We start from the raw sequence: 12,416 nt of genomic DNA on the forward strand, positions 1-12,416 counted from the left end.
AACTGGTGGTAACGGGATGAGGCTGGCTCCAAAACGGAAGAACGGATAAAAGAAAACAGATAAGAGTCAAAATCTTCTAAAATGCTCAAAAACACAAAAAGCCTGAGTTGTTCACCACTTGGTTGACGGAACGATCTGGCACTGGAGAGCAGGTCAGCAGGTCTTTTATTGCCGGAGATGATTACTGACGAGGATCAGGAGTGGAGCTCAGCAGGTGAGCGATTGGGGTCCGCCCAGGAAAAACCAAATAGGGTAAGGAGAGAAAGAACAGGGAAGGGAGGGGTAGGAAGAGCAGATGAAACCCTCACAGTACCCCCCCTCAACGGGCGCCTCCTGGCGCACCACCAGGCCGGTCAGCGTGAGTGCGATGAAACTCCTTAAGCATGTTGGAGTCCAGGATCAGGGCACGACCAACCCACGACCGCTCCTCGGGGCCGTACCCTTCCCAGTCGACCAAGTACTGGAGCCCACGGCCACGACGACGGACATCCAAGATCCACCTCACGGTATAAGCTGGGTGGCCATCAACCAACCGGGGGGGCGGAGGGGGCTTGGCAGGAGGGCACAGATTGCTAGAGTGCACAGGTTTAATTTGGGATACGTGAAAGGTAGGATGAACACGTAGAGCTTGGGGTAGTCTAAGGCGAACAGAAACAGGATTAATCACCCTTTCGATTTCAAATGGTCCAATGAAGCGGGGTGACAGTTTCTTGGATTCAGTTTTTAAAGGGATATTTTTCGAAGATAACCAGACTTTGACCTGGGGTGTACTTTGGTGCTGGGCGGCGATGACGGTCAGCCAAGGACTTAATTTGCAGTGATGTCTGCAACAGGGCCTTCCTGGTCTCCTTCCAGATCTTACGACACCTTCGCATGTGGGCTTGGATGGAGGGTACAGCAACTTCAACCTCGTCCATAGACGAGAGGAGGCTGATAACCCAAGGAACACTGAAAAGGGGAGAGACCAGTAGCAGAGGAGGTTAACGAATTATGTGCATATTCAACCCAAGGTAAGTGTGAGCTCCAAGATGCAGGGTTGTGACTGGCCACGCAGCGAAGAGCAGATTCCAGGTCTTGATTAGTCCTTTCGGTCTGACCGTTAGTCTGTGGATGGAAACCAGACGAGAGGCTGACGGTGGTACCCAGAGATTGACAAAATGCTTTCCAAACCTGCGAGATGAATTGGGGGCCTCGGTCAGAAACAATGTCAGTAGGGATGCCATGTAGATGGAAAACATGTTGTACCATGAGGTTGGCTGTCTCTTGAGCAAAGGGCAATTTTGGGAGGGCCACAAAATGAGCAGCTTTAGAAAATCTGTCTACAATGGTCAAGATGACAGATTGACCATTAGAGAGGGGTAGACCAGTTACAAAATCCACTGCGATGTGTGACCAGGGACGATTGGCAATAGGTAGAGGCCTGAGGTGACCAGAAGGGGGTGTGTGAGACGATTTATTCTGGGAACATACAGTGCAGGCAGACAAAACTTCGAGTATGACGCCTGAGGCTTGACAAGGTGCGCTTCACCCCAGGATGACAGGCAAAGAAGGAGTTATAGAACCACTGCAAGACCTCACTGCGTACAGCAGATGGAACAAAGAGTCTCTGTTGGGTGGTCCACCTCCCGGATCGGGCTCGACCTTCTGCGCCTTTCTCACATTGGCTTCAACCTGCCAACAGAGAGCTCCAAGAACGCAATTAACTGGAAGAATGGTTTCAGGATCAGAGTGTTCAGACGGGTCAAACTGGCGAGACAGTGCATCAGGCTTAACATTTTTGGAACCAGGGCGGTACGTAATAGTGAACTTGAATCTCCCGAAGAACAAAGCCCACCTGGCCTGGCGTGAGTTTAGCCTCTTAGCGGACTGGATGTAGGCTAGGTTCTTGTGGTCTGTCCATACTACGAAGGGTTGCTCTGCTCCTTCCAGCCAGTGCCTCCATTCCTCAAGGGCGAGTTTAACAGCCAGGAGTTCTGTTGCCCACATCATAGTTATGCTCAGCGGGGGCAAGCCACCTGGAAAAGAAAGCACAGGGGTGAAGACGAGAATCTGAGTCAGAGCGCTGGGAGAGAACAGCCCCAACCCCCACATCTGAGGCATCAATCTCAACAATAAACTGCTTAGAGGGGTCAGGTTGAATCAGGACTGGAGCTGTTGTGAATAGTTTTTAAGCTTGTTGAATGCACCATCTGCCTCAGGAGTCCATTGGAATGGAAGCTTAGAGGAGGTTAGACGGGTGAGAGGAAGTGTGATCTTGCTGTAATCCCGAATGAACCTCCTGTAAAAGTTAGCAAAGCCGAGGAACCTCTGTAGTTGTTTTCGATTACAGGGAGGTGGCCATTCAGAGACAGCCTGGATCTTCTTTGGGTCTGCTTTGACTTGTCCAGTTTCAATTATGAAACCCAGAAAAGACACAGAACTGGCATGGAATTCACATTTCTCACTTTTCACGAACAGTTTGTTCTCCAGAAGCCTTTGCAGGACAAGACGGACATGTTGGCGATGTTCGGATGGGTCTCTGGAATAAATTAGAATATCGTCCAGGTACACAAAAACAAAGCGATTTAGAAAGTCCCGAAGGACATCATTTACCAGGGCTTGAAACACAGCAGGTGCGTTTGTGAGTCCAAATGGCATGACACAGTACTCAAAGTGCCCCAGAGGTGTGTTGAATGCAGTTTTCCATTAATCCCCTTCTCTGATGCGGACAAGATGGTATGCATTTCGTAAATCCAGTGGCACCCTGCAATGGTTCAAAAGCAGAAGAGATGAGAGACAAGGGTTATTTGTTCTTAACAGTTATATTGTTCAAACCTCTGTAATCAATACATGGACGTAAGGTCTGGTCTTTCTTAGCAACAAAGAAGAAACCGGCCCCCACAGGAGACGAAGAATGCCGGCAGCTAGAGAGTCTCCATGGCCTCTTTCTGGTCGGGACAGGTTGTACAGGCGAGCAGGTGGAAGATGAGCTCCAGGAAGAAGGTCTATGGCACAGTCATAGGGCCTGTGTGGTGGTAAGGATAGTGCTTTCTCCTTACTGAAGACCTCCCCCCAAGTCATGGTACTCTGGTGGAACTGAGGTTAAATCCGGAGTTGACATAGGTAGTTTGGATTTCGTCTCTTCTGATGGAGGGAGAGCTGACTGCAAACAAGACTGGTGACAAAATGAGCTCCAGCTAACAATCTTATTGAGAGACCAGTCAATTACAGGATTATGAATCTTTAGCCAAGAGTAGCCCAAAACTAACGGAGTCAGAGGAGCAGAGAAAATAAAGAAACGTGTCTCTTCGTGATGGTTGCCAGACAGAATTAAATGGAGAGGAACAGTGTGGTGAGTAATTTTAGCTAGAACGGTACCATTCAAAGCACTGACCTGAATAGGCTCGGGAAGAGGTTCAGTGGAGATCCCCGCCTGCAATATCAAATCAGAGTCCATGAAGTTTTGCTCTGCCCCGGAGTCCAGTAGTGCTTGAAGGAAAAGTGACTGGGTATTGAGACACAGGGTTGCGGGTAACAGGAGTCTGGGTTGGTCAGTGGGGATTTTAGAAACCTCGCCCATCAGTACCCCCATTACTGATGAGCGGACTCTTGGACGGACAGGACACTGAATGAGAAAATGACCACCTTGACCGCAGTACAAGCACTCGCCAGCTCGTATTCTCCGTGACCGCTCCTGAACAGTCAACTTGGCCCGGCCAATTTGCATAGGAACCTCTGGGGATGGAGGAGCGGGGGGCAGAGCAGGAACATTACTGACAGTCTGAATTCGGGCTGGAGGTGAGGAGCGAGGCACAGAGGATGTAGGGCGAGGAATTCTTTCGCCTTCGCTTGCGCAGCCTGTTGTCGATACGAATAGCGAGAGAGAAGTTCCTCCAGAGAGACAGGGTCATCACTGACTGATAGTTCATCCTTTAGAGTGTCAGTTCTCCCCGCCAGAAAACTCCCTTTAAAGCTGTGTCATTCCACCCAGATTCCTCAGCCAAGATTCGGAACTGAATGGAGTAGTCTGCCACACTCTTTTCCCTGGTGGAGATCTAGAAGCCCCTTAGCAGCATTCGTCTCACAATCTGGGTGAGCAAAAACTCTTTTAAAGTCCGCAAAAAAATTCTGAATAACTGACACTTTCAACGCACCTGCCACCCAACATAACCTCGGCCCAGTCAAGGGCTCTTCCACGTAACAACCCTGTAATAAAGGCTACCTTGGAATGGTCAGTTGAAAATGTCAAAGGCTGGCAAGTAAAAACAGTCATACACTTGGCGGGGGGATAGATTCCAGGGGAGGCAGGACGGGTCCGGGTTGGCTGCAGATGGGAGGTCTGTGGAGATGGAAGCTGACCGGAGGCTTACAGAAACTGGTGGTAACGGGATGAGGCTGGCTCCAAAACGGAAGAACTGGGGAACGGATAAAAGAAAACAGGTAAGAGTCAAAATCTTCTAAAATGCTCAAAAACACAAAAAGCCTGAGTTGTTCACCACTTGGTTGACGGAACGATCTGGCACTGGAGAGCAGGTCAGCAGGTCTTTTATTGCCGGAGATGATTACTGACGAGGATCAGGAGTGGAGCTCAGCAGGTGAGTGATTGGGGTCCGCCCAGGAAAAACCAAATAGGGTAAGGAGAGAAAGAACAGGGAAGGGAGGGGTAGGAGGAGCAGATGAAACCCTCACAGATGCCCTCCTTTTCAAGGTTGGGTACGGAGGGTGGAACTACTGATTTAAAAAAAATCTAAAGTCTAAACTTACAAATGGTAGCTTTAAAATGCAAATCATACACTAGCCTGCATGTCTGGGATGGATGGGCTGTTTGAGAGCATTTTCTGCTGGTTATAAAAAGACCATTTAAAGATATATGAAAATTGCTCTCTAATTATTGGTAATATTATTCACTATAGCCTTTTGGAAACATTTAGTGTTTAGTGTTATTTTCCAAAATTTAATTTCAACATGTGAGATCAATCTTTCTCATTTATATCTTTCAACCAGGGTCCTGGGGATTCCACCAGTGCATTCACTGCTGGTAAACTGACACAGATTGAGTTTCATTTCAGGAAATTCCTTTCATTCTGTATTTTCAGTCAGGCACAGGCATCCACTGCCTCAAACTGTGGCAGGCCCAGAGAGTGCAGAATGAAGCCTTTTTCTCATATTTCCTATCTATAGCATATCAAAACATATTCTTTGTGTTTCATCCAATTACTGTTATATAGAGTAAGTCAAATGTATAGCTCCTGCTAATATAATTTGATTGTTTCAGGCATATTAGCAATAATCATAGCTCACTCTTAAATCTCTTGTGACATTTTTTTTTCCTCTTGGTAAACTTGAACTATGAATGAATCAAGTGCTGTCAGCACAGTGAGATTAATAACTGTATTTTACTTTGCATACATACCCTGGCCTGAAGCAAGTGCATTTAAAATATACATATTTGTGCAAAATCATCAAAAATTTATGAAATTACAAATGTTACAATGTTCAACAAGATAGGTTAAAAAGTAATGAGCCATTCAGACAGGCGTACATCTATATTTGTTTTTCATTGAGCTCAATCTATAAATAAAATATTTTTCAACCTTGTAGTTAGAAGTATGCATACCTTGCAATTTACTACATGTTTTAACAATGTCAGAGCTGCTATAACCTTAAATACATTGAATATAAGGAATTATTAATTTCTACAGTGGTTTAGTGATTTTGGTGAACAAATGCCAATATATGTCTAACTCTAATATAAATGCTGCATGAAAAGCCTTGGAAACAGTTCTTCTCAGTATTCAAGCTTGGTCAGTGAGCAGGTGAGTCAGGCAATAGAGAGGAAATACACATTCCAGCCCCAACCCTAGTCTTTCTCTCTGTCTCTCTCTCTTTCTCTGTACCTCTCCTGTCTCTGTTTATGTCTTAGGTTTCTTCCATTCTCACCCTCTCTCCAAATATTTTCTAATGCCACTGAAGAATGTTCATATGTTGTTGCAGTCGTTTCCAATGGCTGTAGGGAGGCTGCATAGGGAGAAATCACAATTTGTGGTTTAAAAAGAGCCTAATGGAATGAGACAGTTGAATTTGTTTATTTTTCTACATTTACCTTGCAAGTGCGTATATCACATAATATATCCCGTCAAGCTACATCAGCAGCTGCACAATGGTTTCTGACAAAAGGCAATGGGGAAGACTAATCAAGAGGGCTAAAGCCATAAAGCCAACAAAATAACTATTAATAAACCTTTGGATTTACCTGTTTTCCGGATTATGAGGGCAAAGTGCAAAATGTTTTGGTTCCATGTTTATTGCAGCAGAGTTCATTGAGGTTAGTGGCTTTCCCACGGGGTCCAGGCTGTGGAGGAGATGGCACATCTGCACAGACCCATACTTAGGTAAACTTACTATTACTGTAGTAATGATGGCCTGGGGATGCCATTGAAACAGTAATATCATTGCAACGTTGCAAGAATTTTCAACAAACAACAGACAACAACTTCAGTAGTATTATGTGTGTTTACAGCTAAGATTGACAGGTGCGTGATCTTTGGTCACTTTTAGCCAAGTCTTGCCTGCGTAGAACGATCTCTTTATACAACTTTAATTTTTGTTGGTAACATTTCACTTTTCACTCGTCTGTATGTTTGTTCAGGTGCATGTGCTGCATGTGTTGAGTCTCTGCAGAGTGACAGCAGTGACCCATTTCAGAGTTGGGCACATGAACACCACACCCTTCCTCACCCTTTCTCACCCCAACTCAACCCATGTCACCCACCCACACTCATTCTCACCCCTCTTTGGGCCCCTCATTTTGGGACAGGCACAAGAGCCTTCTGTCCTGGAAAAGTCGTCTACAAACTGCACATTCAGACTGACACTTAAGCTGTGACTTTATAGTTAGCAATCTGTCCTGCATTTTCAGGCTAACATGTCAAACACAAGGCCCTAGGTTGAAAAAGAGTCATTTGCTATTACATTTTAGTATGTAAAATCTTTAAGCCATAGTTGTGTTTATTAGTTTTAAATGCTTACATGATGAAATGTACACATGCTGCATCTGGCATACTGAAGGATTTGTTCATGAGTTTATCGATGCCTTTCTCTGCAAATTTGAACTATTTATTCAACAACAAAAATTAATCTCTTTCATCCAAATTGCAGACAGGCAGAACAGCAATATAAGTGGAGAAGGACCATGGAAGCGCATTTCACTGATATGCAATGGGCTACAATTACCATCTCATAACAAAGTAGATAGTTATACACAGCAAGAAAAAAATGATCATTGTCACTGTTGTCAGAAAGTAAAGCTGAAAGAACATCATGGAATGTCATCTTACAAGTGATATCTGAAAAACTAGTTTTTGCACTAGGAATATAATAAAAGTTGAGCTGTGAGGGCAGCCAGCTTGAACTCTTGTGCTATCTGAAGCATATTAAAAGCCATAGTGTCAACAGGCCAGAGTGTCCCCATGTAGCCCACACGCTGTCTCCATTCTTCTTCATAATATCTGCTGCTACCTCCGCTCACAGCTGCACTCCTGTCTATCAGCCTTTTAAAACAATAATAGTCAGAAATGTCAGCACAGTCAGTTTGCCTGAAATGTGGGTTTTGATTGGCAATGTGTGAATGTTTTGGTAGGTTTAGACAGACAGACTGCCTGCTTTGAAGCTCAGCCCTCAACTCTGCCCCATAGGCGTCTCTCTCAACCAGAGCAGGACAAACAAATGGGCTGCAATCCAACAGAATTAGGGTGTTTTTAACAAGATTTCTGTCAGTCACACTTGTGTGCTTGATATGAGGAGCCTCTATGTCAACACAGTTTAGACCACTAGGTGTCTCCTGTTACTGCTTACAAACACGTAGTCAATGAAAGAGCCAGGCTCTGAGTCTGAGATGTTGAAAAAAAATATTTTCTCATGATTATTTATATATATAATTATCTTTTTTTTTTCTTTCACATCTGATTTGTGTGCACAAAAAAGTATGTAAAAAGAAATAAAGATTACTGGTGTAACAATATCCAAGTCTCACAATATGATATTGTCACGGTATGAACCTCACGGTACGATTTATTGTGATATCTTGGGAAAGCTCATGATGTGGTGGGAAGGCTCATGATTAGGGATGTAACAATATCTCTCAGTACAATATTTTCACAATACATATCTTATGGTATGATATTTATTGCGATATTTTCTGGAGGCTAACAAAACTGTTAATACTCTACTTTTTCCTCTTAAAATGCCTTGACAAGACTTTATCCAAAGAGCTAAGACTTAAAAATGCTTAGAACTGTTATTTCTCCTTGTAGTCTACACTGAAATGGAGCAAAGGATCATGGTCTATGTAGATTCCTGTCTTTTTTTTTTAGCTATTGCTGCACCATAACTCTTAATTTATGCAAAGATACTTGTATTTCTATATATTGTGATGGTCCACAATGTTATTGTGAGAACTTTGATGCTACAATATCACAATATTTAGTTTTTTGTTACATCCCTATAAATGAGATATGAGATATAGTTTAGTACAGAGTCAGAGTCTGTCAGTCATTTGAAATCACAGCAGCTTTTTGTTCTATAGTGTTACGTTCACTGTTGTTGTGTCTACATCTCATTGGAAGCAAAACTCATTTTCTGGAAACTGTTGCGGGAGCCCCACTTCATGAGGCAAAAACCACAAATCCAGCAACTTCTTGACACTCTTGAACAGAGTTGACATGCGATTGGCCACAGTGAAATCTATGTGACGTCAACTTTTTAGAAATAAGTCTACACAATATGTTTTTAAACACTTTTCAAAAACATACAAATTTGCTATTAAAGAACAAGAAATTACACCTCCAATCAAAATGGAGAGTTTAGAGGAGGGCCAAAGCACAGTGGCATAAATTACTTTTTAACCATATTCTGTAGATTTTATTCCCTCATCTACCCAGTACATATTGATTGAGAGAGATGATTTTTTAGCTTTTTTTTTTTCCATTTCTTTTATCAATGTTAAACAATATGATCATTATTTTTTTTTCTTCTACATATCAGACATATATACCACACATAGTGGGTAAACTGATCTAGTGGTTTTTACAGTTTAGTCCAGTCTAGCCCTCCTGTCTAGCACTGGGGGGTGGTGTGTGAATGTGCCCACTTCCTTTAGTGTGAAATGAAATGACCACTGGTTTTGATAGCCCCTTGGCATCGCTGCATTCCCACACCTGAGTACAGTTTGATTGGGGCTTGGCTGGACGTGGAGCAGACATTTTGGCTGTGGCATGGAGCTGTTGACCACAAATGTTTCTGTCTCCGTGCTCTGGAAGTCCGCCAGGCATTCAGGGTGTGCAGTGTTTTTATGGCAGTGAAAAGCAATATTCTGACGAACTGAAATGCCAGTCCGAAAACAAGGGCAGGTTTTGTGGGCGAGAGCTCATTCCCTTTGGCCCAGATCTCACAGTTAGCTGCTAAATGGCCATCTTTTACAAGAGGCAGCAGCTAATAGTCAGTAGTAGAGGCAGCTATATCAAATTAAGCAGTAAAAGCTAAATACACATCAGGATTGGGAAATATATCCTGCTTTAAAAACACTAGGAAACACATAGCACCTTATTAGACTGACCTAGAGTAGAATGTGATGGAAATAACACAAAGAGGCTTCAGCAGGTATCAATCTGCTAAATGATAGTTTTGTGTAATATAGGACATTTAACAGGATCCCACTGCATGACTGATTCTTGTGAGCTTTAAGTCATGTTAGAATGCTGTTACCTCCTCAAACATATATCTGGAGCTGTGTTTTGTTTCATTCACACGTTTGAGTAATCCTTTTTTATTAGACCGTCTACATCCCCAATGCTCAAAATGCTCTGTTCCACCTTGTGATGTCATGAAGCTAGTTTTCAAGTTACCTTGTACTTTTTGTTCAATAGAGATTGACAGTTTCAGGGCTGAAGTTCTTTAGTATCATCCAAATGATACTAGTGAAGGTGTATGGAGTTTACAAACACAGTGGAGCACTTCCTGTAATACCATATGACATCACAAAGGGGAAGAGTGTTTTCTGTTTGAGAGAAAAACTCAGCCTAAATATGCAGTTTTTGTGTGTTAAATGTGTGACTGAAAAATACACATCTCCAAGTATGTTTGTGATTATAGTGTAATACCCAATTATATGCACTCTTAAAAATATTTCATTTTGGAGTGGTTATATATTAATTCAATTGCATTAAATTTAACTTTTACTTTTTGACAGTGAGATCAAACTTTCTCAGTTTGCCCAAAGGCATTTCAAGTTCAAGTTTTCTTTTCTTTATGTCTGCATCTTTAGCCCATTAGCCGGGCCACCACAGAGCCCAGATGTCCATTACTTTTGCCTGACAGTTCAGACAGACCTTGACTGTGAATTTGTCCCACTTTTAGAGAGCTGAAAATACTGCTAACCCAAATTCCTGATGTGCATGTGGTTTATCAGTGCACCAAACCTAAACCACCACTAACTGTGCATCAGCAGAGCCCTGGCCTGTATTCAATGGAGCAGGGCGCGTCCATCCAAAGGAGGGCTGTGCCAAATTGGTGTCAGCTGTTGATATCCTGCAAGATTTGAGGTGCACCTCCAGCTAAACATGAATTAAAGACATCGTTTAGGACTTTTCCTGGTTCAAATCCTTGCTCTCCCTGTACTTAACTTTGAGCATTTGCACTCTTCTAGCAGGACATGTGTGCAGAGTAATGGATGTGCTGGAGGCTGCAAAGTAAGGGTCCTTCCTGTCTACTGCAGGATGTGGGGCGTCCTGTCTGGAAGCAGCCCAGAGCAACGGCAAAGTTCAAAGGCACGAGGAAGTGGTACGGGGCAGGAGAGCCAAGGCAAAGAAGAAACTCTGCAGCTTTCAGTGACATGTTGAACTTTAGTGAGTCCATTGTTCTTACATGTATCTGATCTGGTTTTATAATAGGTGGTTTTCAGATTCTAGAATGTGATTGATTACATTGTACTTTGCCATGAAATATCAGAAAAGTAAATTCCCAAATATGGGTCTTGTCAGTTTTAATAATTACATGACTATGCTACATTACAACAAAAATCTGCCATTGAACAATATTAATTTAGCTGCTCCACATCTGTATTAAATAATATTGGCCTAAAGAATGTGGTCATGTCATCTGAACCCCAGCAATACCTTTTAAAATACCATCAGTTTAATGTGGTACTGTTGGTGATTTTGTGATGTCACACTCCCAGATGGGGGGGTAAGAGCCAGTTTTGCCTTTTGATTACATTGTACTTTGCCATGAAATATCCAAAAGGTAAATTCACAAATGCTGAACCTGGTAATTTGCATTATTTACTAGACCCAAGAATTCACTGTAATAAATATAGCCACAATGGATTGAGGGGGGAAAAAATCTAGAGATTGGCAATTTCAGGTCTCAAATTATGCAAATGATTCTAGTGAAGGTGTATGAAGTTTAAAAACACAGTGGAGCACTTCCTGAATAACAAATGCTATCACCACATTGACTAGACCTACAGTAGTTCACTTTAATATAACAGCGGACTGAGGGAGAATAAAACTCGAGATTAATATTTTGAATAGAATTCCATTATATCTTACATTTTTTGACAGTGAGATCAAACTTTTTCTCAGTTTACCCAAAAGGTAAATTCACAAATGTGGAATTTTTATTATTGACTCGACCCTAGAATTCACTGAAATAAAAAAAAAAAAAACATCTGCGTTTCAACAATATTAATTTTAGATGGCTCCCATTTATATTAAAGATAAATGTAATCAGAAACCCTTCTCCTTGAACCGTCACCTTATCGTGGTGGAGGGGTTTGAGTGCCCGAATGATCCCAGGAGCTATGTTGTCGGGGGCTTCATGCCCCTGGTAGGGTCACCCAAGGCAAACAGGTCCGGGGGGACGGGTCAGACGAAGAACGGTTCAGAAGCCCCAATGATGAGTACACCAACAAGGCCAGTTACGTCGCCCGGATTGGCGTCACCGGGGCCTCACCCTGGAGCCAGGCCTGGGGTGGGTGCTCGCCAGCGAGCGCCTGGTGGCCGAGCCTCCCCCCACGGGGCTCGGCCGGGCTCAGCCCGAAGGAGCGACGTGGGGCCGTCCTCACGTGGGCCCACCACCCGCAGGAGGATCCATATGGGGCCGGTGCAGAGAGATCTGGGCAGCAGTCGACGGCGGGGGCCTCGGCGACCAGATCTCCGGACATGGAGACTAGCTCTGGGGACATGGAATGTCACCTCGCTGGGGGGGAAGGAGCCTGAGCTTGTGCGGGAGGTTGAGCGTTACCGACTAGATATAGTCGGCCTCACCTCCACGCACAGTTTGGGCTCTGGAACCCAACTCCTTGAGAGGGGCTGGACTCTCCATTTCTCTGGCGTTGGCCGCGGGGAGCGGCGGCGGGCTGGTGTGGGCCTGCTCATTGC

The 12,416-nt window shown here is 43.8% G+C and overlaps 1 pseudogene; it reads right to left on the reverse strand.

Annotated features, from left to right (window-relative positions):
- Positions 1–319: 319 nt before the first annotated feature.
- Positions 320–3,571, reverse strand: LOC129411252 (uncharacterized; annotated as a pseudogene).
- Between the last annotated feature and the right edge of the window lie 8,845 nt (positions 3,572–12,416).

The sequence above is a fragment of the Boleophthalmus pectinirostris genome, unplaced genomic scaffold, assembly GCF_026225935.1.
Source record: "Boleophthalmus pectinirostris isolate CB_2022bp ecotype Guang Dong unplaced genomic scaffold, ASM2622593v1 HiC_scaffold_4, whole genome shotgun sequence".
Taxonomy (NCBI): Eukaryota; Metazoa; Chordata; class Actinopteri; order Gobiiformes; family Gobiidae; genus Boleophthalmus; species Boleophthalmus pectinirostris.